The sequence below is a fragment of the Apostichopus japonicus genome, chromosome 8 (assembly GCF_037975245.1).
Source record: "Apostichopus japonicus isolate 1M-3 chromosome 8, ASM3797524v1, whole genome shotgun sequence".
Taxonomy (NCBI): domain Eukaryota; kingdom Metazoa; phylum Echinodermata; class Holothuroidea; order Aspidochirotida; family Stichopodidae; genus Apostichopus; species Apostichopus japonicus.
The window spans coordinates 40,648,631-40,675,377 of NC_092568.1; the positions used below are offsets into that span (position 1 = coordinate 40,648,631).

Genomic DNA, 26,747 nt, shown 5'->3' on the forward strand with positions numbered 1-26,747 from the left:
AATTAATCTGTTTCAAAGTTTTATGTGTTTTATGCAAAGAAGATATATTTGTGGTCTCTCGGAACACTTCTTCTGGGGCACAATGAATTTAAGTGGAATCGATACCAGTTTTACTTATATCTTTTCCATTTATACTTTGTCAGTAAATTGTCAGTAAAGTGAATTTAGGTAAGAATAGTTTCAACCTGTTATTTGTACTAGGTTTTTGCAGTTTAGTTTGAATCAATATACAATCCCGTTTGTCGTTGAAGCGTACACACGTACTTATCGGAGCTCTTTAAATTCGTTCATTTCTGGGATCGTTTTTTTCATCAAAATACCATGTGATTCGTTGTGTTTTTTATGGTGGAATTATTTATTGTCTGTTCCTGACATTCTGCATGTTTTTGTGATCAATCTGTGATGTTTTTGTGTATTTTGTTTCAGTGAGTGTTGTCCGTACTTTTTAGGTCAGTAGCGTCAGTGTATCCTATTGAAGAGGTTAAATATAATTTTAAATTATACTTACTCTCGACAACTATTATTCTAAATGATCCTCTGACGACCCAGTCGCCCCTCTGACTATTTCAATTTACTGGTTCAACTCTCCAGTAAATGGTCTAGATGAGTGAGCTGTATATGGTCAAAATATGGCTTCGCAACTATAGCGCTAGCACGAGGTAGATCTACCGAATACATATGATGCAGACTAGACACGCAATTACTACTAATAAGCAAGGCAATACAAATATGAAAGTAATATCCACCCTGTCCTAAAAACACTCTCTTAATTAGATAAACACAGGGTGAACATGCCCTGAGTAACTACAATGTCTAAGGTAAAAGATATGTGTAAGTAATAGCTGTTGTCAGTATCTTTAACTGTCAGCAGACCATGAGGAGAAAGGAATGAGTGGCCACGTGTGTGTCCCTTATATACCAGCTTAGGTGCTTTCAATGGTAACCTAATTAGCATGTGTATAGTGCAAAGTGCTACTGGTGAAAAATTCCATCGATGCAATCTGGATTAGGCCTACTCTAGTCAGAGGCTTATTAGAGGGGATAAGTAAACAAACAAAGTTGACCAGTATAACATGGTCACTACAGAAGCTCCCCACCACACTACCGTTCGGTGTATCGGTCTGGGTTGATCCTAAGCTGCTCATCGTGAGTTATCAGGGCGGATAAAGCAAAAATGGTCAGGTTATGTTTGCCAGATGCCAAATTCAGGATGTCAGTGAAAATAAAAACACAATTGTGTCAAATGAGGAGGTGGTTGTGGTCCAGGTAGGTACGGTAATGTGCAGAAGGAGTCACTCGACATAATTCGGTCAAGGTATTACGAATTATTGTGTCGCCTAGCATCAACTCGTGCTAAAGTTGTCTTCTGCATTCTCCAAAATTTGACAATAAGGTTCAGTCACATAAATTGGTAACTTTGAGTGGTTTCTTGCATAGTCTGTGTTATGACTTCGACTTCCCTTTTTTTGACATTTGGTCATGTTTCCAGGGTAGAAGGGATTTGTTTGCCAGGCATGGGTTACACTTAGCTATTACTGGGGCCTCGTTGTTTGATAGGATGGTGAATTACTCTGTTGAACAGCTATGTTTATAATAAATTGGGGGGGGGGGGGGCGATGCCAGCAGGCATAAATTTTGATAAGGATTATGTTTCTAGTAGAGGTGCTTATAGGCAGGCGTTTTGAAAACAAGGAAAGTGATAGTCATAGTTCTAACATTATCAGGAGGCACGCTTAGGTACATAGATTCAGGGATCAGCTACACTATTAAAACACCCTGGTGAAATTTCACCAGTTCCTGGTAAAATTTTCACCAGGAGTTGCGTTTATATGCTACCCTATATATCCTGGTGATCATCACTAAGTTGCCTGGTGAATTAGATTTTAACAAAATCCTGGTAGATATAACCAGGAAAGCCTGGTTAATTTTGGGGTGAAATTTTACACTGTCCTGGTTAATATCAATGGGTATTCACCTCATTCCTGGTGATATTAACCAACATTTCTTGGGTGAATTTAATACATCCTGGTTAATATCAATGGGTATTTCACCTCATTCCTGGTGATATTAACCAACATTTCCTGGTTGATGCTAATACTATCCTGGTTAATATCAATGGGTATTCACCTCATTCCTGGTGATATTAACCAACATTTCCTGGTTGATGCTAATACATCCTGGTTAATATCAATGGGTATTTCACCTCATTCCTGGTGATATTAACCAACATTCCCTGGTTGAATTTAATACATCCTGGTTAATATCAATGGGTATTTCACCTCATTCCTGGTGATACTAACCAACATTCCCTGGTTGAATTTAATACATCCTGGTTAATATCAATGGGTATTTCACCTCATTCCTGGTGATACTAACCAACATTTCCTGGTTGATGCTAATACTATCCTGGTTAATATCAATGGGTATTCACCTCATTCCTGGTGATACTAACCAACATTTCCTGGTTGATGCTAATACATCCTGGTTAATATCAATGGGTATTCACCTCATTCCTGGTGATATTAACCAACATTTCCTGGTTGAATTTAATACATCCTGGTTAATATCAATGGGTATTTCACCTCATTCCTGGTGATATTAACCAACATTTCCTGGTTGATGCTAATACTGTCCTGGTTAATATCAATGGGTATTCACCTCATTCCTGGTGATATTAACCACATTTCCTGGTTGATACTAATACTATCCTGGTTGATATCATGAAATATTTCACCTTTCCTGGTCAAATTAACCAACATTTCCTGGTTGATGCTAATACTATCCTGGTTAATATCATGAAATATTTCACCTCTTTCCTGGTCAAATTTACCACTTTTTCTGGTTGGTGCTAATACTATCCTGGTTAATATCACAGAATGTTCAACCCCTTTCTGGTTAAATTAAACAACATTTCCTGGTTGATGTCACCATTATCCTGGTAAATATCACAGAATGTTTCACCCCTTTCTGGTTAAATTAAACAACATTTCCTGATTGATGTCACCATTATCCTGGTATGCCACTTTATTCTCCATTTAAGTTGCAATGCATTCAAATTGAGAAAAAGCAAACATAAATTATAAAACAACATCATCAATGTTACTGATAGCTGACTTTATTTGCATCTCCATTACTTTTGAATTTTGAGTACTAAGTGAACTTTTGCAATTTAGTTTAAAATAATTCCTCAAATATTTATACAATGAACTAATATAAGAAATGCAATACTGAAATCAAAATTTTGAGGACATATGTACAGCATAACCATCGTCACATGATGAAGCTCTGATTGCTCGACATCAACTGTTAAATGTAACAGGGATACCAAGACCTTGATCAGCACTTTTGCACAAGGATACAACTTGAAAATCACTTGAACAGTTTTCAGTACAGAACAAGAAATGGACCCTATACCTGTTACTTGAAAAACTTGATCAAAGCCTCTCTCCCAATAACCTTTGTTAAGACAAAATTCAGCCCTGTGTCAGTAGCTTCTTTTCTTTAATGGTATGCTGTATTAGCCCCAAATATGCTAGATATTCAAATGTGGTCACCTTTGGTCAGAATTCTTAAACTGTTTTTATTACAACCTTTGAGGAAATTTTCATATTCAGTCATCTTGTGTGTTCCTTAAAAATGTCTGAGAACAATTGGAGAGTAAAGACCTCCAGGAAGGTACTTTTTGAAACTTCTTGCCATTATAGCGTGCTATAATTTGGGGCCTATACTGACTACCAATAAACTACTTAGGAAGGTCTTAGAAGATGTATGTTCACATTGTTGTTGATAAGGATGACCTAATACCAAATTTATTTTCTTAATTTAATTATTTACTTATTGGAAATTAATTAATATTTTTAATTTAATTACAATTATATTTGACCACTTTGCACAGGCAAACCGAACATCTGCAAGACAATGATTAGGCTTCCAACGATACCATTAATGTTTTAGTCATAAACTCATTCTTGGACCTCACATACTTGTGCAAATTACTCCAACTCCAATAGAAAGTGGTAAGTTAAGCTTATTAATCACAAGAAAGATTAATTTGAAAAGATTTTGTGCTAACAGTTAAGTAGTTAAAGAATAGACCAGTGTGTCCTTGAACATGAAATTTCTGAAACTCCGACCCCGAATGACCATAATTATGATCACGTTTTGCATACATCCATATGTCCATCCGTGGACTCAGTAAGAAGCGTTTCCAAACAATTAACTTAACCGACCCCTAAATGACCTTTGACATAAAATTCCTGAGCACTTCCACATGTCTCTTCATCACAGGCCATGTCTATGCAAGTTTCATTGAAGTTGTACCAACAGGTATTATCAATTGTGGACAGAGAGATGAATTGAAATGCAAAACATCAAACTGTTTCTCATTAAAACAGCTACAATCACATTCTTGATCATCCAAGCCAAAGACATCCTTCTACTACTGCAAAGCTGTGTTACTTGGTAGCCTCTCTCAATTTCTCATTTTTCACCTCTTCCAGTGTGTACCAATCTGAGAAAGGAAAGAAACAATGAAAGTATTAAATGTTGTGTTAACGAACTGGAATGAAAAAGAAGATTAATCGCTTTCTTCAGTCTACTAGTTTGTGCCAAACTTTTTGAAAACCTTATTTTTTATCAGTTTCAGTAGTAGAAAAGGAATAAATTGCATTCGCCTGTCTTTTATAGCAAGTGCAGTAACAGACTGTGTTGGCAGCCAATTAAAGATTAAAGATTCTTCACGGTCGTTTCCTCAGATCTTTTTCGACAAACAAGAAAATAGAGATTTAAGTACACACAGCCTGTGTTTGTGAACTTGACATACCAATTGCATAATAGGCGAAGGTCATATGTGTAAATGTGCATTACACGATAGTCGCTTGGAGCAAAATGAGTCAATAGTGTCATTTACAGCACTTAGCCTATAGTCAAACCAAAGGGTGTGATACTGCTTCAACATTGCTTTTGTTGTCATTTTATGGTAGATGAAGGTAGGAGCACTGAAAGCCCTCTATCAAGCAAACAGATCTTAACTGGTTCCACTTTACATATAATCAGTGGGCTATCAGCTAGCACAATTCCATGTAGATTAAACATAAGTCAAAAAATAAAACTTACTTGTCTTACATGTATGAATGATTGCAAGGATGCACCCTTGCACCCTTCGATGTTGAAATTCCCCAAAACAACAGAGTGACAAGAGAAAATGCCAAGTTCATCTGCAACAAAAGATTTGTGAAATTGTTTAAATTTGATATAGTAAAATAACATTCACTGAAAGTTTACATCTTCTCCCAATCTTCCCCTCCCCCCCCCCCCCACTTTCCAAGATAGCCAAGGAATCTCACTGCTCTATGACAACAATTTTAAAAAGGACTGACACTTACTGAAGGCCATGGTCACACTTTTTGTTTATACCATGGAGAAATAAAACTAGAAGTCAGAGACTTGCCATCTGCAATGCAGAATGTAGAATATGCTTAGAATAGTGTACAATTATATGGTGTACAGTCCTGATTTGGCCTTTCTGTTTTGAAATTTCTAAGATACATGCACTTTAATTTAACTGAATTTCACTATCACAAGAAAATTCATCTAATATAAAATTGATGACTTCGCAGTGGCTTCAAGTTATGCTTCCACAATTTGCAGAGAGTAAGAGATCAATCTTGTACAAAGACAAATCGATATCTTTTAACACTTTAATAGGAGGAAGTGTATGGAAGTATGATCGAGATAGTGATATATTGCAATGATCGCAGTGACCTCAATTGACCTCTACATGCATAACTTATACATGGTATCAATCACCTTGCAACTCATTTTTGTGTTGGACTTTTGACTTGATGGTATGAGTTGTAGTTGCTCAACTTGTGTATAAAGATATTTTACTTAATAGTAATGCTCAACAGTATTCAGTTGCAATTACATTGAACAACACTTACCATCATAGGGCTAAGTAAACTGCAGCCTACAGATTTTTCGGTAATGGAAGGCTCAAGGTTGTGTGTTTCTTGTACTCTGTCATGGCTGTTAGCTCCTCTTGGTACAAATCTTCCATTTCTGCCAAACAAAATAACACATAACAGCAAAAAGAGTTATTTATTTCTGCACCTAACAGAAGCCGGTCACCATTGTTAGAAAATAGTTTCAAAGTAAAAGAAAATCAATTACATTAACGGTCTTTATTTGAGTTTTTATCATGTTTAAATACTAACCAGTTTGTATCTATACAAACATTCTCTCCCATGAAAACTGTATATGTGTCCCTTTTTGAATGTTCAGAAAATCAATGCCATAAGGAAAACTGTTATGGGCAGTTTGGTTAAGTTGAGATTTACACCAATTTCATGATCTGCTGTGATATATATGGAACCATAATATGCCTTACTGTAAATGTGTCCCTTTTTTAATGTTCAGAAAATCAATGTTATAAGGAGTCCCTGCTATGGGCAGTTCAGTTTATTGAGATTTACACCAAATTCATGATCTGCTGTTCATGATCTGCCTTATTTGTGACTGGGCCTAAGCTATACCTATATCATTGCATGGGTAGGCTTAGCCTTATTAATTTCAGCCAAAATTTGTTTAACTTTCACAAACAATTCCCCCCCCCCCCCCCTAATTTACATTGAAGTATAGTCTATATTGAGATTAACCATACACAGGTTTCTTGGTTTTTATAAATGAATAGTACAAAATTATCATTTTTTAAATTAAATTTCATATTATCAATGCATATAACCTAAATTTACAAATAAAGCTTAACTGGTTATAGCCTAGCATGGGTAAGTTTTACACTCAGAGTCAGAGTCTAGGCCACTACAATAAATGTATCACTTGCAATTTTGAGCAATCTCTTCTTTTACTGTCGGCAATCACTAATAGCCATTTCCCGAACATGTAGACTACTAGTAGTATAGCCTAGGCCTAGTCTTTTAAAAGCGAAGGCAAGCCTAAGACTAGTCTAAGACTAAAATGAACTGACCCAAGAGCACAACGGTCTATGCATAATTTCACTTTTAATGTGTGGCTTTGATTAGGTCTGTCCTCAGAAGCTACCGTACACCACAATTACACGAATTTGGTAGAAGTTGTCACTAGAAGCGGCCGTTGATTAGGGAAGGTCTTGGTTTGAGTATGACACACAGTAGGAATATAGTTACTTAGGTCCAGGCTTAGGCCAGGTCCTGAAGTGAAGGTCCTTACTATACAAATACAAGCATATACTATCTCATAGCCAGTACAGTGTATTTACTACATCAGTGAATGAATCTGACCTAGCCTAACAACGTAAGGGCTTACGTTAGTTTATAGCCTACTTCAATATCGCGCGTACTGACTGTATCACAGAAATGACAAAATCGACATGATCCCGGTATTTCACCTTTACATTTAAATACTGATTTAAGGTTACTCATACCCCATTGGTCTAGCAAGAATTTGACTTCGTCATCTGCAATAATTAGATGTTTATTTGCACATATCTACGTTGTATTTGAATGTTTCTCCTGCTTGCGATTGTTGTCGTTGTGTGAAGCGTATTCTAGTTATTGTTATTGTGAAGCGTATTCTAGTTATTGTCATTATGACGTCACCCATGGCTCGCGCATTGGTGGTTTGCGCTGTGGTGTGGCGGGATACAAATCACGCACTATTAGAAGCGTATCTTTTTTTTTAAATGATTCGGGGTTGGAAGACAGCCAAACTGGTTCAAATTGGTTGAGTGCCCATTTGCATATGCTCATCTGCATATCAGGTTGGCACTCAACTAATCAAGAGTTTGGTAAGGGGTGAGTTAAAAGTTTACACCAATCGGGTTCAAGGGCAGAGCGTGTGCCCTGTGCAACGCGTCTTAATTTGTTATTTTGGAATCAGGGGTTTAAGTGTTTCTTAAAGATTTATCGAGGAGTTGAAGTTTATCTCCCGAAGTCTACAGACGTAGAACAGTAAGCTCCGTAATTTATATTTACGTCTGTAGACTTCGGGCTCTTTACATTTTAATTATCTAAAGTTACAAGTTACAGTTTTATCCTGAATCAATAAAAGAAGACATATATTATGCAGTACCCGCTTTTCCTGATTATTTCACGTTTCACGCTCGGTTCTACGGTATCAGTGTAAGGCCGGGCTTACCGTTCCCGAACTACCTAAAATAAGCCTTACAGTAGGAAGCACCGGTGTGAAGTTAGATACTTATTCCCCGTTCCTCGTTCGACATTCGCGAACTGAGCTGCCTATTCGGTTACGTATTCGACAATTGTATCGACGTAACACCTATGGTAAGACAAAAGCTTTCTTACAAGATGTTCAACATTTGGTCGTGGAAAGAGGTTTATCTATGGCCCATGGATCATATGAACTCCAATGACTATGTAGAAGGGTACCATAATGCATCTTGCCCGGTCCAAATAGTTCTTGACCAACTAAAATGACCAGTACTTCATCAGTTCTTAAATTAATGTAAAAAAAATACTTTAGGCCCTAATCAAGACTAGCACGCCTTGGACCACCTTACCAATGGGTCAGATGAATTCTTAACACATTGTAGAAGGATACCATTATGCGTCTTGCCCGGTCCAAAGAGTTCTTGACCAATTAAAATGACCATTAAATCAACATTTTTTTTTAAATAAATGTAACGGGAACTGAAATAAAAACATTTGGGCCCTAATCAAATCCAGCACGCCTTGGACCGCTCATCCAATGGGTCAGAAGAAGTCTAAGGACATTGTAGAAGGGTAACATAATGCGTGTTGCCCGGTCCAAAGAGTGCTTGACCAATTTAAATGACCACTAAATCATTACCTTTTCAATGAGTGAAACGGGACCACGAAAAAGCGTTGGGCCCTCATCCATGCAGCACGCCTTGGACCACCAAACCGATGGTTAACGTGAACTCTAAGGACATTGTAGAAGAGTACCACAATGAGTCTTGCCCGGTCCAAAGAGTGCTTGACCAATTTAAATGACCACTAAATCATTACTTCTTTAATGAGTGTAACGGCACCACGAAAAAGCTTTGGGCCCTAATCCATGCAGCACGCTTTGGATCACCAAACCGATAGTAAAAATGAACTCTAAGGACATTGCATAAAAGTACCATAATGCGTCTTCCCCGGTCCAAAGAGTGCTTGACCAATTTAAATGACCATTAAATCATTACTTCTTTAATGAGTGTAACGGGACCACGAAAATGCTTTGGGCCCTTATCCATGCAGCACGCCTTGGACCACCAAACCGATGGTCAACATGAACTCCAAGGAAATTATAGAAGAGTACCACAATGCGTCTTGCCCGGTCCAAAGCGTGCTTGACCAATTTAAATGACCACTAAATCATTACTACATCATCGAGTGTAACGGGACCACGAAAAAGCTTTGGGCCCTAATCCAAGCAGCACGCCTTGGATCACCAAACCGATGGTCAACATGAACTCTAAGGACATTGTAGAAGAGTACCATAGTGCGTCTTGCCCGGTCCAAAGCGTGCTTGACCAATTTAAATGACCATTAAATCATTACTTCTTTAATGAGTGAAACGGGACCTCGAAAAAGCTTTGGGCCCTAATCCAAGCAGCACGCCTTGGATCACCAAACCGATGGTCAACATGAACTCTAAGGACATTGTAGAAGAGTACCATAATGCGTCTTGCCCGGTCCAAAGTGTTCTTGACCAATTAAACTGACCACTAAATCATCACTTCGTTAATGAATGTAAATGGACCTGCAAAAATCTTTAGGCCCCAGTCAAGACCAGCACGCCTTGGACCACCTAACCAATAGGTCACATGAACTTTAAGAACATTGTTGAACGGTACCATAATGCGTCTTGCCCGGTCCAAAGAGTGCTTGACCAATTTAAATGACCACTAAATCATTACTTCGTTAATGAATGTTAATGAACCTGCAAAAATGTTTAGGCCCCAGTCAAGACCAGCACGCCTCGGACCACCCAACCAATTGGTCATATGAATTTTAAGGACATTGTTGAAGAGTTCCATAATGCGTCTTACCCGGTCCAAAGAGTATTTGACCAATACAATCGACTAATGCACAATCATTATCCAGTACATTCATCAATATCTTCTTTTTTGAATTTCAACTCTACGTCTGTACCAGTGTGGTGATACAAAACAAAAGCAACACCTTTGGCTCGCAAGTTTAATGCTAATTGGTGCTTTACAATCATCAGCATACAAAGTTTCCGTCCCATTCCGGAGAAACACATGCGCACTCTTTTTTTTTTGGGGGGGGAGGGGACCTTAGCGCAACTACATTTTCAGAATGAAGTGATTTCTGTAGACTGGCAACGAACTGAAAACGTTTTTGTTTTAATTATTCGTAATTCATAGAACTTAATTTTATTTCTTTTATTCATTTCACCCGTCAACCCTTCACATATTTACAGATTTAAAGAACAGAGAAGTGTTCTTGCCTCTCTTCTTGAAAGTGGTTTTGAACGCTTTAACCCCCTTCGTAGATTCTGAAAGATTCCACTGCTACATTCTAGAGCTGACCATGGCGCTATAAACAGACAATCAGTCATCTTGGGTCAAGCGGAGATAAACTGACTTTAATAGTTTATTTAGCAAAATAGTCTTCAAGTGAAATAGGTCTACCCAGACATATATTTTATGCCGAAATCCCTTTCTGATTTATTTATGATCTCCATTAGCTATAGTTGGTAATGAACCATCCAAGTTACCCTATAGTGCCATTCTATGCATTTTGATTTTATCGTGTTCCCATGCATGTGCTTGTTCTTTCTCTTAGCGATTTTTCAATAGAAAGTTTCTCTTGGAGTGTAGAAGGCAGATCCACCATTAGAAGTCTCACTGGGTTTATTCCAACTAAACATAGAGCAGAGTTAGTGTGATATTTTAGTTGATTTCCTTTCATTCAGTTCTACCTAAATATTAATTTTAACGTCCATAATCTAGCCAGGGACGTCGCTAGAGGGGGTGTGGGGTGTCTCACCCCCCCCCCAATCTTGGTAAAACTGACGATAGTTGGAAAAATTTAGTGCGACAGTCGGAATTTCCGACTGTCGCACTAAATTTTCCGACTGGCGCACTCTAATTTTCAAATATTCTTGTAGTGACCTAAAATTGTAGGTCAAAATTGACCTTGAACCAGTCATATTTACTACGATTTCCTTGTCACAATGAGAAATTGTATGTCGCGATCTTTATACTCCACCATACAAAAACTTCGTATGATTTTGAATACTCTAAAAAAAATGCCTAATAGAACTACTACTGCACAACATATACGATTAAAACGCTCAATGCTAATTTACGGAAGCTTAAAAATGCCATCAACATAAGAAAAACTTTGCCCCATAAGGTGAATTTTTTCTGTAAATTGTTTAGATAACAAGATAAAATGTTATCAAAAAAACAGAAAAATGTTGCATTGCTTACTTGCTTTAAATAAGTAATTGAACAATTTTGTGAAAAATGTTTAATTGAAAACTAATTAAATCTCGTCAATTAGTCATTTTTTACTGCAAAATGTTCAATTGTTCACTTCATTCCATATGAGCAATTGAAAAATTTTCTGAGAAATGTTTAATTGACAACGTATCTTATCTCGTCAATTGGACATTTTTGGCAAAATGTTCAATTGTTCACTTCATTCCAATTGAGCAATTGAAAAAATTTCTGCAAAATGTTTAATTGACAACTTATCGTATAACGTCAACTCAACATTTTTCTGCAAAATGTTTAATTGTTCACATCATTCCAAATGCTCAGTTGGAATGAAGTGAACAATTTTTTTTATTCATGTGAGTGATAAATAGCCCCACCCCCACCCCCAAGAAAATAATATTAAGCGCGCTAGGAAAAAGCACTGTATTTTTGGGTAATTCACTATGTCGTCGAATATAATTTGTTGAAAAAAAGTTTCCCCTTCGTTACATTAACATAGCTTTTTTAGTCAGTAGTCTATGTAGCTTATCAAGCAGATAACTTGTACTCAGTTGCTTACTCGCTTAACCAGAGTGATTAATAAGTTTGTGACGTGAGAGCCAGTGGTACAAATGTACCGAGAAAAGTTTGGAACAAAAGTGCAGTCGCGAAAGATAGGGTGTCTGACTGACACTGACCGTATCGTTGACGAGTATAGTGCCGGGGGGGGGGGGGGAGGGGTACAAGGCAGGAGTCGGAATTTTCTGGCTCGAAAACCCATCCAGTTGGAATTTCAGCCACTAAACCCCCAATCATCAGGCCTTAGCTACGTCCCTGAATCTAGCTATATAAATTTTACACAATACACAAAACACATTCAATCCATTAGCAAAAGTGCTAGATTTAAGGTCAATTTCGCGTTTGTTAATTTAAGTCACTTTCTAATCACTTACAATTGTATTTAATTAATGTATTAATTCTTCGGTAAATATCAATTAGGCTATATGCTGAGTCAATTATGGAAGTATATAAGTCAAGAGAAATATTACATGCTTAATATCCACCCCCCCCGCACCCCATCCCCACTTATTCTCTGATTGGATTGAAATGTACTTGCAGAAGAGAAATTTTCATGCCAAATTACTCTAATCTGGTAGAATTGATACACTTTTACCAATCTATGTGCAAAGATGTTCCATACACTATTACTCAATACTTCATAAGATAAATTTGAATGAGCGGAATAAAGAACCATGCGTTCTGATTGTAATTGAATGATTCATTCAGGATGTTTCCTAGAAGTTTTCTCTCGTAAAAGAGCGCTTGAACATTAGGCTCGAACTAATTGATACCGATGAACGAGCTGACTGCCTACCGTCATTTAACGTCCATGGAATTACCTTTAAAAGGCTGAGAGTTCATATTAATCATAGCGTGATTGCTCCCTTGCGTCGAACCATTAAAATTGATAGATAACTGAAATAATCTGCAGCATGTTGACAGTTTAACTGCTTTTTTGCATTTGTATTCCCAAATGAATGAAATATCGGAATATCTTTCCTTCTACGAATGTCTCTGACCCACGTTAGGAGAGTTAAAGTGATATTGTTCAATGTTTGAACGTTACTGCATGTACCATTAATGCATGGTAGGCCTATATAGGGTATGGTTTATTTCTTTGATTGTTTGTCCGGCTGTAAGCTTCATAAGCTTCATTGGGCTATCATGACAGTGCATGCCTGCTACAAGCCTGCTAATAGCCTACAGCCTTGCTACGGCCTTGCTACAGCCCTAGAAAGATGCTGTCGCTTTATGCCATCGTGTTCAAATATCTGCCACATTGCAATTGTTCACTTTTGATTAGGCTGAAATTTCGTAAGTGATTTGAGTAAGTTAAAGTGTTATATGCTAACATATCGATGAATTCGGAAGTCATTTAGAGGCTTTCTTAAATTGTAAAAGCTTTCCGACAGAATTTGGCCATGTATATAGACATGCTGCCATTAATTTGAATGCACTTAAAACGAGTTCTCTCTTTTTCATTCCTTGAGGGTCCAAAGTGCAATTTGTGATGCTACCGGTTGACACTAAACGCACGATACATAACATATGAGATGGACACTCATTTAAGAAGTGATGATGTAATGGTCATTTAAATTGGTCAAGCACACTTTGGACCAGGCAAGACGCATTATGGTACTCTTCTACACTGTCTTAAAAAATCATATGACCCATCGGTTAGGTGGTCCAAGGCGTTCTGGTCTTGATTAGGGCCCAAATGCTTTATATTCGTGATCCTGTTACATTCATTTAAGAAGTGATTATGTAGTGGGCATTTGAATTGGTCAAGCATTCTTTGGACCTGGCAAGACGCATTATGGTAATCTTCTACAATGTCCTAAGAGTTCATGTTGACCATCGGTTTGGTGATCCAAGGCGTGCTGCTTTGATTAGGGCCCAAAGTATTTTCGTGGTCCCGTTACACTCGATGATGAAGTAATGATTTAGTGGTCATTTAAATTGGTCAAGCACGCTTTGGACCGGGCAAGAAGCATTATGGTACCCTTCTAAAATGTCCTTAGAGTTCATGTTAACCATCGGTTTGGTGGTCCAAGGCGTGCTGCATGGATGAGAGCCCAAAGCTTTTTCGTGGTCCCGTTTCACTCATTAAAGAAGTAATGAATTAGTGGTCATTTAAATTGGTCAAGCACGCTTTGGACCGGGCAAGAAGCATTATGGTACCCTTCTAAAATGTCCTTAGAGTTCATGTTAACCATCGGTTTGGTGGTCCAAGGCGTGCTGCATGGATGAGAGCCCAAAGCTTTTTCGTGGTCCCGTTTCACTCATTAAAGAAGTAATGATTTAGTGGTCATTTAAATTGGTCAAGCACGCTTTGGACCGGGCAAGACGCATTATGGTACCCTTTTACAATGTCCTTAGAGTGCATGTTACGCATTGGTTAGGTGGTCCAAAGCGTGCTGCATGGATTAGGGCCCAAAGCTTTTTCATGGTCCAATTACACTCATTAAAGAAGTAATGATTTAGTGGTCATTTAAATTGGTCAAGCACTCTTTGGACCGGGCAAGACGCATTATGGTAATCTTCTACAATGTCCTTAGAGTTCATGTTAACCATCGGTTTGGTGGTCCAAGGCGTGCTGCGTGGATTAGGGCCCAAAGCTTTTGTGTGGTCCCGTTACACTCATTAAAGAAGTAATGATTTAGTGGTCATTTAAATTGGTCAAGCATTCTTTGGACCGGGCAAGAAGCATTATGGTAATCTTCTACAATGTCCTTAGAGTTCATGTTAACCATTGGTTAGGTGGTCCAAGGCGTGCTGCATGGATTGGGGCCCAAAGCATTTGTGTGATCCCGTTTCACTCATTAAAGAAGTAATTATTGAGTGGTCATTTAAATTGGTCAAGCACGCTTTGGACCGGGCAAGACGCATTATGGTACTCTTCTACAATGTCCTTAGAGTTCATGTTACCCACTGGTAAGGTGGTCCAAGGCGTGCTGCATGGATTAGGGCCCAAAGCTTTTTCGTGGTCCCGTTACACTCATTGAAGAAGTAATGATTTAGTGGGCATTTAAATTGGTCAAGCACTCTTTGGACCGGGCAAGACGCATTATGGTAATCTTCTACAATGTCCTTAGAGTTCATGTTAACCATCGGTTTGGTGGTCCAAGGCGTGCTGCGTGGATTAGGGCCCAAAGCTTTTGTGTGGTCCCGTTACACTCATTAAAGAAGTAATGATTTAGTGGTCATTTAAATTGGTCAAGCACGCTTTGGACCGGGCAAGACGCATTATGGTACTCTTCTACAATGTCCTTAGAGTGCATGTTACCCATTGGTTAGGTGGTCCAAAGCGTGCTGCATGGATTAGGGCCCAAAGCTTTTTCATGTTTCAATTACACTCATTAAAGAAGTAATGATTTAGTGGTCATTTAAATTGGTCAAGCACTCTTTGGACCGGGCAAGACGCATTATGGTAATCTTCTACAATGTCCTTAGAGTTCATGTTAACCATCGGTTTGGTGGTCCAAGGCGTGCTGCGTGGATTAGGGCCCAAAGCTTTTGTGTGATCCCGTTACACTCATTAAAGAAGTAATGATTTAGTGGTCATTTAAATTGGTCAAGCACGCTTTGGACCGGGCAAGACGCATTATGGTACTCTTCTGCAATGTCCTTAGAGTACATGTTACCCATTGGTTAGGTGGTCCAAAGCGTGCTGCATGGATTAGGGCCCAAAGCTTTTTCATGTTTCAATTACACTCATTAAAGAAGTAATGATTTAGTGGTCATTTAAATTGGTCAAGCACTCTTTGGACCGGGCAAGACGCATTATGGTAATCTTCTACAATGTCCTTAGAGTTCATGTTAACCATCGGTTTGGTGGTCCAAGGCGTGCTGCGTGGATTAGGGCCCAAAGCTTTTTCGTGGTCCCGTTTCACTCATTGAAAAGGTAATGATTTAATGGTCATTTAAATTGGTCAAGCACTCTTTGGACCGGGCAACACGCATTATGGTACTCTTCTACAATGTCCTCAGACTTCCCATGACCCATTGGTTAGGCGGTCCAAGGCGTGCTGGATTTGATTAGGGCCCAAATGTTTTTATTTCAGTTCCCGTTACATTTATTTAAAAAAAATGTTGATTTAAAGGTCAGTTTTATTGGTCAAGCACTCTTTGGACCGGGCAAGACGCATTATGGTATCCTTCTACAATGTGTTAAGAATTCATATGACCCATTGGTAAGGTGGTCCAAGGCGTGCTAGTCTTGATTAGGGCCTAAAGTAATTTTTTTACATTAATTTTAGAGCTGATGAAGTAGTGGTCATTTTCAGTTGGTCAAAAACTATTTGGACCGGGCAAGATGCATTATGGTACCCTTCTACATAGTCATTAGAGTTCATATGACCCATGGGCCATAGATAAACCTCTATCCACGACCATATGTTGAACATCTTGTTAGAAAGCTTTTGTCTTGCCAGAGGTGTTACGTCGATACCATTGTCGAATACGTAACTGAATCGGTAGCAGTTACTCATTCGCGAATGTCGAACGAGGAACGGGGTATCTAACTTCACACCGGTTTTGAATAGTTGATTTGAGTGATAGTCTGACCCAGAAAATTTGAAAAAATATGGAAATTTTCGGTAGGAAATTCCGAAGATTGGGCAAAAATACTCAAAATAAATTTGGATGGGTCTCCAAGTAAGAATTTTGTCTAAAAAATCTGAAAAGTGGTCAATTTTTGGTAAATTTAACTAGTTTTAGGCAAAAAACGGTAGAATTAGCAAAATTAGAAAAAACGTGCGCTAGAACCCCACAAATGACTAAAAACGCTAGATCTAGTGTAAAAACGCTAACTCTGGTAACACTGGATCGAACGTCTTGAGTCGCGACTACCAACCAATCAGAGGCGAGGATTGCAATATGCAAATAATCTATTTTCACCAGGGTTATGTTAAGATCAAGTTTACGCCAGGATGGATAGATCGTAATCAGGATGATGTTAACTCACGTAGCCAATAACCAGGATAATGTTAGCAAATTGTTAACCAGGGAATTTTCACCAGGTTGTTTTTAGAGTGTAAAGGTTGTCTTTACCAATGCTAGCAGTATTTGTACAAATTTTGCTGAATTTACTGTTCTTCTTGAGGATCTGAAACCTGATGTGTTTAGTATCAAAGAATCTTGGATAAGGGATGACATTAATTGCTGAATTTTCTTACCCAGGGTATATTGTGTATCGTCAGGACAGGAGGGAAACTCATCATGGTATTGGCGGGGGAGTTTTACTGTATGTTAGGGATGACATTGTAAGTGTTGAGAAGTCTCAGTTGCAAGGTTCTTTTTTAAATTCTGTCTGGTGCGAGTTGTCCACAGACAACTCCAATAGGTCCAGTTATGTTATAACTATTAGTGTTGTTTACCGTTCTCCTAACAGCAGCGAATATAACGATATCTTGCTGTTTGATTCAATTAGAAAGGCTGCTAAAGGTGATGTTGATATAATGGGCGACTTTAAATTTCCTGACATTAATTGGGGAGATGGTTCCAGTGGTAGGAAGAGTTATAACTTTCTAGATGTTGTGCAAGATTGCTTTTTACATCGGCATGTTACTTTCCCTACTAGGGGAATAACATCCTGGATCTTTTCTTGAGTTCTGATCCAAGCAATATTGTTGATTTTACGGGTCTAGAAAAACTAGGAACTAGCAGTCATTATATACTTTGATGTTTTTTGTAATGTCGTAAATTATGTTAGCAAGGAAAAAGTCCCTGATGTTTCAAGATCAGATACAGAGGCAATTGAAATTTTACAAAAAGTTACTGATTGAATTAATTTGTTAAGAGATATGAGTGCTTCTCGGTCTTGGACTTGTTTAGCTAATGAGTTAAAGTTCATTATGTAAAATCATGTTTCATGGACGAATCGTCGTCGTCGTAAAAGCAGTTTGCCTTCCTGGATGAATAAGAAAGGCAAATGTGCAATTAGGCAAAAACGTAGAATGTGGATGTTGTTTGGAGGACCAATTCTGAATCTCTTTTGGCCAAATTCAAAATTCATCAGCTGAAGGTAGAACGCTTAGTCTCTGATGCAAAATTGAATCTCAAAAATAACATTGCCGTAAATATAAAGGATAACCCAAAGTCCTTTTTGTTCTTACGTCAGGTCAAAACAGAAAGTTAAAAGATGCAGTTGTTTCTCTTGGGGCACCACAGGCAGATAATATTGTTACTGATAATCATGATCTTGCAGATCATTTGAACAACTATTTTGTGTCGGTTTTTACAAGGGATGATATTAGTAGTATTCCAGATTCTCAGTGGGGAAGTGATGGCCCTTAACTAGATACGTTCTTATTTTCGGATGAGGTTGTCTTAAAGGAGCTGCTTTGTCTAAATGTATCTAAAGCTTCTGGACCTGATGCAATCCATTCGTATTTGATGACAACGTTTGCACACCATCTCGGCGTTCCACTCTCATTGGTTTTTAGTAAATTTATGAATGAGTTAAGATTGCTAATATTACCCCAATTTTCAAGAAGGATGATAAGTCGAAGCACTGTAACTAAGGCCTGTTAGTGTTGTTTGTAAGGTTTCGTTTGTAAGTTCATGGAGTCTATTGTTACACAGTCTATAGTCAGTCACTTCATCAGTCAGTCTTGGATCAGAGAGTCTCAATATGGCTTTTGTCATAAAAGGTCTTGACTCACTAATATTCTTGAGTTTATGGAAGATGTAACAAACTCACTAAATAGGCAGAAGTCTGTGGATTTTGTGTTCCTGGATTTCCAGAAAGCCTTGATAAAGTTCCCCACCAGCGTCTTTTACTTAGGGTGAAGAGTATGGGTGTCAATGGGAGTTTACTGTCTTGGATCGAGAATTGGCTTGGTAATAGGGAACAGAGGGTGGTAATTAAAGAATGTGCTCGTTCTTGGTAGGAAGTTACTAGTGGGGTTCCACAAGGGTCTGTTGTGGGTCCCTTGTTGTTTGTTGCCTATATAAATGACATTGACGGAGATAGTTTGTGTACAGCTGAGAAGTTTGCTGATGACACCAAATTGTATTCTGAGGTCTCTTCCAAAAGCGATTCTGAGAAATATCAAACGAATTTGGATAAGGTTTTTTCCTGGTCTCAGGGATGACAAATGCTTTTTAATATAGATAAATTCAAGGTGATGCATAGTGGTAGTAGTAACCAAAAGTATACATACAATCTTAATGGTGTGGAGTTACAGGAGATATTTGTTGAATTAGAACTAGGTATTTACATTGACTCATCTCTGCAACCTTCTAAACATTGTCTTGAAGCTGCTGAAAGAGGTAATAGGGTTTCAGGTATGATCAAGAGGAACTTCTGTTTTCTGAAAGAGGACATAATAGTTAGGCTTTATAAGTAGTTGGTTAGGCCTCATCTGGAGTATGCTGTACAGGCTTGGAACCAATATTTTGCTAAGAATAAGGAAGTACTCGAAAAGGTCCAGAGGAGGGCTACTAGGATGATTAGTACATTTTAAGAGTGTTCCTTACTATAGGCGGTTACAACTGTTGAATCTCACTAAATTGGAGCTTAGGAGGTTACGTGATGACTTGAATCAGGGTTTCAAGATCGTGTATGAATTTGACAATTTATCTTTCACTGACTTCTTCATGTTTGCTAATAGTAGTTGTACCAGAGGTCGTTGTCGTAAACTCCAAAAGTCACAAAGTAGGATTAATATTCGGCATAACTTTTTTTTTCTAATAGGTTTGCCTGGAAAAGTTGTACATCTAAGTAGTGTAAATGGGTTTAAGAATGCTTTGGACACGCACTTTATGCATTGTAATCGGGTCTGAGTTTTTTGTCTTCAGTTTTTTCCTCTCCTATAGGGTCCTTGATGGGGATTTGAGTTTCTACTAAACTAAACAATTCCCAGAAAATTTAGCTCAATCAAATGCGTTAATACGCACTCCATCAAGTATTACTGAGGCTTTTGTGTGATCACTAAATGTTGTTTAACCTATTTTAATCGACAATCTTTTCTATATATTTTAGCCAGTAAGAAATAATGAGGAATTCGTTACTGTTAGAGTTAGCTAGAGAATACGCAGCTGAGTAATGTACAGCCTGGTGCTGCACACAACTTCTTTCTACAAGAGTATAACAGAGACTGTGGAAAAACTGTACAATACATATATACAGCAAAAATTGCTTAAAGGTAACACCCTTACAAATACAACCTGATTAACCTAACAATAGTCTGAAGCGGAGCTGTAACATAAGACACTTAACTGATCCACAAACTGCATTCCTTCTTACTAAATATATAATAGAGCTACGAACTTAAAGGTATATATACATTATTAAATATAATGTGAGACTGCACTTATCAACAACTTTGTAGAGCATTCTCTTAATGTTTGTGTTGGATAAAAACAGTAGCGTCATCAGCAAACATAATAAAGGAAGCCATATGAGAAGACATGAAAATATCCTTTAAATACATAATACAAAATAGTTGTCCTGAAATGGATCCTTGTGAAACGCCAATATTACAAAAAATTCGTGATGAGCTTACACCATTATACAACACAATGTGATAAGGATCACTTAAGTACCTCTGGAACCTACTGAAAGATATTCCACGTACCCTATAACAATCAAGTTTTTGTAAAAGAATGCAGTGGTCAATGGTATCAAAAGCATTTGAAAGATCAAGAAAGATTGCAGCTGTATGTCATAACATATCCATTTTATAACTCAAAAAATAACAGAGGGTTATACCGAATAGGGGCAATATTTAATCCTTAACCTTATGGTTAAACCTCGAATCGATACATAAAACTGCAACCCATTGGGCTGGTTAACACAGCCTCGCCTAACTAACCAATGAGATAGGGTTATTTAAATTCAAGGACACGTCTTCCCAATCAGTCTCTATAACACACTCGTGTAGCCTTCATCGTAACCATGAAACAGTCTTGAGAAATATAGGAAACAGCTTGGCTTTAACCAACAAACAATTTAACCAGCACATTTCCCTAAGCGGTAAATGATAGTTAAATATTAAGTCCTATTGACATAAGTCCAGGCACAACAGGGTAAAGAAACTAATACTATTTGATAAAAAAGGAAAATTAAAGAATGGAAAACAATCACGAGAGTGATATCAACACTTTAAAATGATACAAAATCTCGTGTCACACTGAAACATTCACACTTCCAGCACAACTAGGCCAGTTTGTAACGTAAGGCCTACACAACACCATACGATAAATTTGTGTAGCGATTCTTAAATACTGAAAGAGGTCGCTAATTTAAAATACCGTCAGCGACATACACACTATTTACATAACACTATGTCCAAACCGAAAAAAGAGCCCAGTACTACAAATTTATTACTTAAGTAATCCTTTGACGTAAATGAGACGCTATTATACATACATCTTTATCTTAAAGTAATCTTAAGGATCTACTTCACGTAATAACATTACAACTATGTGATTCAAGCCAAATGATAATTATAATTACGTTGAAAAAGGCCAACCCATCTGCAGCATTTATCCGATACAACCCATTAACTTACGTAATGAGGCTATACGGTGTACAATGCAAGTGCCACGGTGCATGCACACTGTGCTGTTTTTTGTATGCGGATCCTCTGTGAGAACATCATAACAAACAAAAGCTTTACTACAATTAGCTTGGTCACTTTTTTTTGGAGAATACTATTGATTACTTTCCACACTTTAAAGACCAACTATGGAGACAATTTTTTTTTTTTTGGGGGGGGGGGGGATTTTCCATTAATTTGGGAGTTTACATACCCATAATCAACATGTGTAAAAAATCAACTTCGAAAACCTACTATAACCCATCAAAAAACGACCACGAAAATGGACATTTTGGGTAGTCACGTGACATGAACCTCTGGAATGTCTGAAAACAGAGATTGACCCAAAGGAGCCTCTGGTCACCGTGTGACGTCAAAATTGGTATACCGCGAAAATCAAACGCTGATATAGGCACTGTTTATACACAGATAGCGAACAATTGTACTGTATTCGACTTCCAATTGTGAGCGTTTGAAAAGCTGTTAGCTGAAACCAAGAACACTTGAAGGTAAAAAAAAAATTTATGACAATTTTGAGAAGAAAATTTAGTTTAATTGGTTATTTTATTAGCAAAATTTTCACTCAAATGGAAGCATCTTTTACATAGCGTTGCGTCAATAGGTCCGTACGGTACAATATACTGTAGAACATGCAGGCAGCTTGGCGATTCCGTAACACAATTTGATCGCAAGATACCGTAAACTGAACAGAAGAATAGACCTAAAAGATGCCTCATGCGTGATATGTGACGGAAAATGGCTTACGTTACTGTCAACAAATTACCAAAAAGACACTAAACATAATCGAACAACTACAAGAAGACGCTGACCCGAATCGACCAGGGTGGCATATGCATTACTAAGCTTCAGCTGAACATAGTACTTACTCATTTTAATATCCAAAAGTATATAAACACAGAAAAGTATCCTTTCAATAAACAAAAGTTAGCAGTGAATATCCAAATCCACGTTTCTCGTTCAATCCTGGGCGAAATACTACCGTGACTCTGTGTAATTCCATAGAGTTAGGTCTAGTTGAAACAGGCCTTGACCAGTTGCATTCCACAATCACAAGACAGTCACTAACGAAATAAAACGTCCGATCGCTACATAGAACCGTTTTTATTCAACTCCTTGGACCATGCAGATGCCGGAATAAACATAACGGACAATATACCACAATGTATCACGAACTCACGATACTGGAATACAACAAAGGAAATAGATAAATACTATTTATAAGATATATATATAGACTATTTACACATGCTGTGAGCCAACTCACTACATGTACTAACAATGCTACCCTATAGGCACGTTTAATACACGGTCATCTCTTACAGTAAATATTATACTGTCAATTGCGTGATATAATGTCACATGTAAGGTCGTCCAGAGCTTGTTTACGGTCAATTTCACATTAGCTATGTCCGACCATGGTCCGACACAGCTATCGACGGTATATAATTTTCGCAGAATGAGACATATGCAGCATACACAGAGGCAGTGTCATGCATGTGGACTCATGGGCATTAGATACTCCGGGTTCTTTTACTCGGAAATCTAAAAAAGCTGATGCTTTTGTTGGATGATGTATAACTGACACCTCCAACAACACAGAATTGTGGCATTTCGGGGGAAAAGGAGTTATCGTTGATGTTTTTGGCAGCTCAAGTATACAACTTTACACACTAAAAGTATTGTTGTGAGTGAGGTACCTGATGTCTTCGGAATGTTTCAGGAATGTCTGAAATAGGTTTAATAAAAAGCTGACTTTTCTTCCCATTTTTCACGTATTTAATGTCCGAAATTGGTAAAGTTAAATACAGCAATGTAATTGGAGTGAGTTAAGGATTATATACATGCAAAATGGTGGGATTTTATGCTCATCGAAAAGTCTCCTAAGTTGGTCTTTAAGCACTTCGTCCTTGTTGAAGTCAATGAGGTTGCTATGGTAAATTTTATTTGCCTGTCTACCAACAATTGTAAGCACAAAGATAACAAAATCATAAGTAGAAAGAAAACAATATTTCAAAAGCTTGAAAATGGTTTTTATATTGACATCGATGAACATCTTTTCCACAATAATTTACTACAAGCTTTACGTTGTTTCTGTTTACACCTGAGCGCTACAATTTCTGATTTTTCAGTTAAGCAGAAATACAAACCAATATGCCTGGACACGAGTAAGTATTGACGCCATACACAATGTAGGATGATGTGTATTTTCAAGTTTTAGATCAATTTCCATCGCAAAATAGGTCTGATAAACTATTAAGTAACATCAATACATGTATAGTTCAAATAAATTGTCTTATGATGTAGGTTGAGTGTTTATGTCACGTCCGACACCAATTGTGTGTTCCAAGGCGGATCACGATGCTCTTTTCAGTACAGAGTAGTCTTCTCTTTGTGCACGTGCGAAGGAGGGAATACTCCCGTTACGAGCTTAAGAAAACGAGAGAGTATAAAGCAATTCCGGAATGTTATCCCTTATCTTCATTTAAGCGCATGTATTTCATGTACGAGGGTCGAAAATACGTCTCTTAAACAATAATTGCTTGCTCTAATAATGTTCAAGAAAGTCTCTCTTTGATCTTAGTCACTCTTCAATAGCTGTTTCTGATTCACATAAAACATTCCAAACAAGGAAAATAAAAATAAAATATTTTGGGGTCATGGTTAGAAAAAGCCCCTGTAACTAACCTAACAAGTTAGCGCAAGGGGCGCTTTGAGTTTTTTTTTTCGTTAAAAAGGGTTCACTTTGAATTGAGTGTTATAAGTAAAGTACTGTAGGATCATCCCGCATGGAACTTTAAGTGCTTCGTAGTGTATTATAGTAAAACCTGAAATCTTAGGTGAAAATAGTAAGCTGAAATGTTTTTATTACAAGTTTCTCCATTACAGTACAGGATGAATATGTTTGAAGGAACATTGGTGCGGGAAAGAATAGCATGGGTTGAGCCCATTACTCTAATCTAATTTGAAGTAAAGTGCATTAACCTTTTTCTGCCTTATTCTTCATCCCTAGCTTCAACCATGGACGTAATCAGAGAAATGTGAGTTGCAAAAACTTTTCTTGCTCAATCTTCCAAGTAAAATATTTGCACACCAAGTCCTTGAATACTCTTATTAGGGCTGAATTCGAGTCAAATACATATGTGTCCAAGTTTATGTGGGGTCCCAAATCAGACCGAATCCGAGACAAGTGCAGAGTCCAGAACACCACAGTCCTAGTCCAACTTCCGCCACAAACTTCCAACACCATAAGTATGTGTTGCTAGGAGATATCAGAGGTGGTAGTTAAACTGGGTAAGCGGAACTAAAGAAGCCTACATTATTCCCCCTCTGGCTGTGTTGTAGATATTGATCATTCGTAATGACGTTTTTGAAGGAACCACCCATGATTTGTGTTGAACTACGATTCACACTTTCAGTTGCTGTCAGGACGTTAGGTTGAAATCATACGAAAACAACTACATGTTAACACATTCATTATAAAATACCAGTGTTTCGTTCAGTTTCTATGTATTCCTTGCACACATAAGGTACCTTGAATAAATGATACTACCTACATCGTATCAGACAATAACTTTCTGTCAATGGAAAACAACCTATGTTTCTCAACCATTACGTTTTGTACGAGTCCCATATACTTCGGCGTATATCATTTACTGCTCACCATCAACGTTGTACCTCTTGCTCATCCACCTTGATAATCTCAAATTTCACCAAAATGCCGACCATAATCAACTTTACTTGTCATTCAAAAAACCACATCAGTGCTTCCTCTGTGGTATGCTTTATACACATGAATGCGTCAATGACAAAACACAACGGATGCAATGGCATCAATTTAAAATTGAATGAACTGAATTTAACAGTAGAGAAGTTAAAGAAAACTGGTTGTTTCAATAATAAAAAAGTTGACAATTTAAAGTCACTCTGTTTATGTTTTTACTGTTTCTTTCTATTATAAAATTATACGTTCTTCTCTCCTCTCCATCTGTTCCTTTATCTGCAGAATGTAAGTACTATCATAATAAAGGTTTGTAGAACAGTTTTATTTTCGATTAACACGAAAAACAGGGAAAAGATTAGGAAAATCAGTTCTTTCACTTATCATTAACTTACATTTTAATGCCACTGTTCTCGTGTGTCAATCAAATATTGTAATTTGCACACTATTGGTAATACACAATTTAACAAAAGATATCGTTATCGATTACATGGATTACAATGTCAACGAAGATAGAAAGATTTTTTTCAAATGAATTTGTAACTCTAACATTAACCATTGATGTTATCAGCTAGTGATGTTATTGGCCAAAAACAGAGGATAAGCTAAGGAAGGTTAGTTGTTTCAATTATCATAAACTGACATTTTAAAGCCACTGTTCTCGTGTGTTTACTGTTTTTGCCTTCTCTATTATATGACGATTTGTTCTTTTCATTTACATATTCCTTTCTTGTCAGGGGGTAAGTCTTTATCATGATTAATGATTGTAGATGCGTATCATAAATTATCCCGCTTTCAAAGAAATAACAGGGAAATCAATTCTTGTTAATTCTTTATTTCATCAACAGTGTCAATCAAATATTATAATTTGCACACTATTGGTAATGCACAATTTAACACAAGATATCGTTATCGATTACATGGATAGCAATGTCAATGAAGATAGAAAGATTGTTTTCAAATGAATTTGTAACTCTAACATTAACCATTGATGTTATCAGCTAGTGAGGTTAAGGGCCAAAAACAGAGGATAAGCTAAGGAAGGCTAGTTGTTTCAATTATTATAAACTGTCATTTGAAAGTCACTCTGTTTGTGTTTTTTGCTGTTTCTCTATCATAAAATGATTCATTCTTCTCTCCTCACCATATGCTCCTTTCTTTGCAGGCGGTAAGTACTTATCAGGATTAACTTTTGTAGAACAGTATTAATAGCTACTAACACGAGGAAAAACAATTTCTGTTAATTCTTTCATTTCTTTATAAACAATTTGAATGAAACATTTTAATTTGCACAACATTGGTAACGCACGATTAAATACAATAACATTTTTATTGAATATATTAAGTTCAATGTCAATGAAATAGAATTATTGATTTGAAATGAATTTGTAACTATAATATTTAACCATTAATGATATGAATTAACCAGGTTTAGAACGAGAAACAGGGAAAGCTAAGGAAAAATAGTTTTTTCACTTATCATATACTTACA

The 26,747-nt window shown here is 37.3% G+C and overlaps 2 long non-coding RNA genes across 2 annotated transcripts in view; one reads left to right on the forward strand and one right to left on the reverse strand.

The window, feature by feature from the left end:
• Nucleotides 1–26,170, forward strand: part of LOC139972017 (uncharacterized) — a 36,683-nt gene extending 10,513 nt beyond the window's left edge. Inside the window, exons 2-4 of the long non-coding RNA XR_011794572.1 lie at nt 23,667–23,702; nt 24,548–24,575; nt 25,541–26,170. This is a non-coding gene — a long non-coding RNA (uncharacterized lncRNA). The remainder of the gene's footprint in view (nt 1–23,666; nt 23,703–24,547; nt 24,576–25,540) is intronic.
• LOC139972016 (uncharacterized) lies at nt 2,995–7,547 on the reverse strand. Its single transcript, XR_011794571.1, has 4 exons — nt 7,421–7,547; nt 5,943–6,060; nt 5,116–5,216; nt 2,995–4,510 (listed from the first exon to the last, which is right to left on the reverse strand). It is a non-coding gene; the product is annotated as an uncharacterized lncRNA (long non-coding RNA).
• Nucleotides 26,171–26,747: the final 577 nt, after the last annotated feature.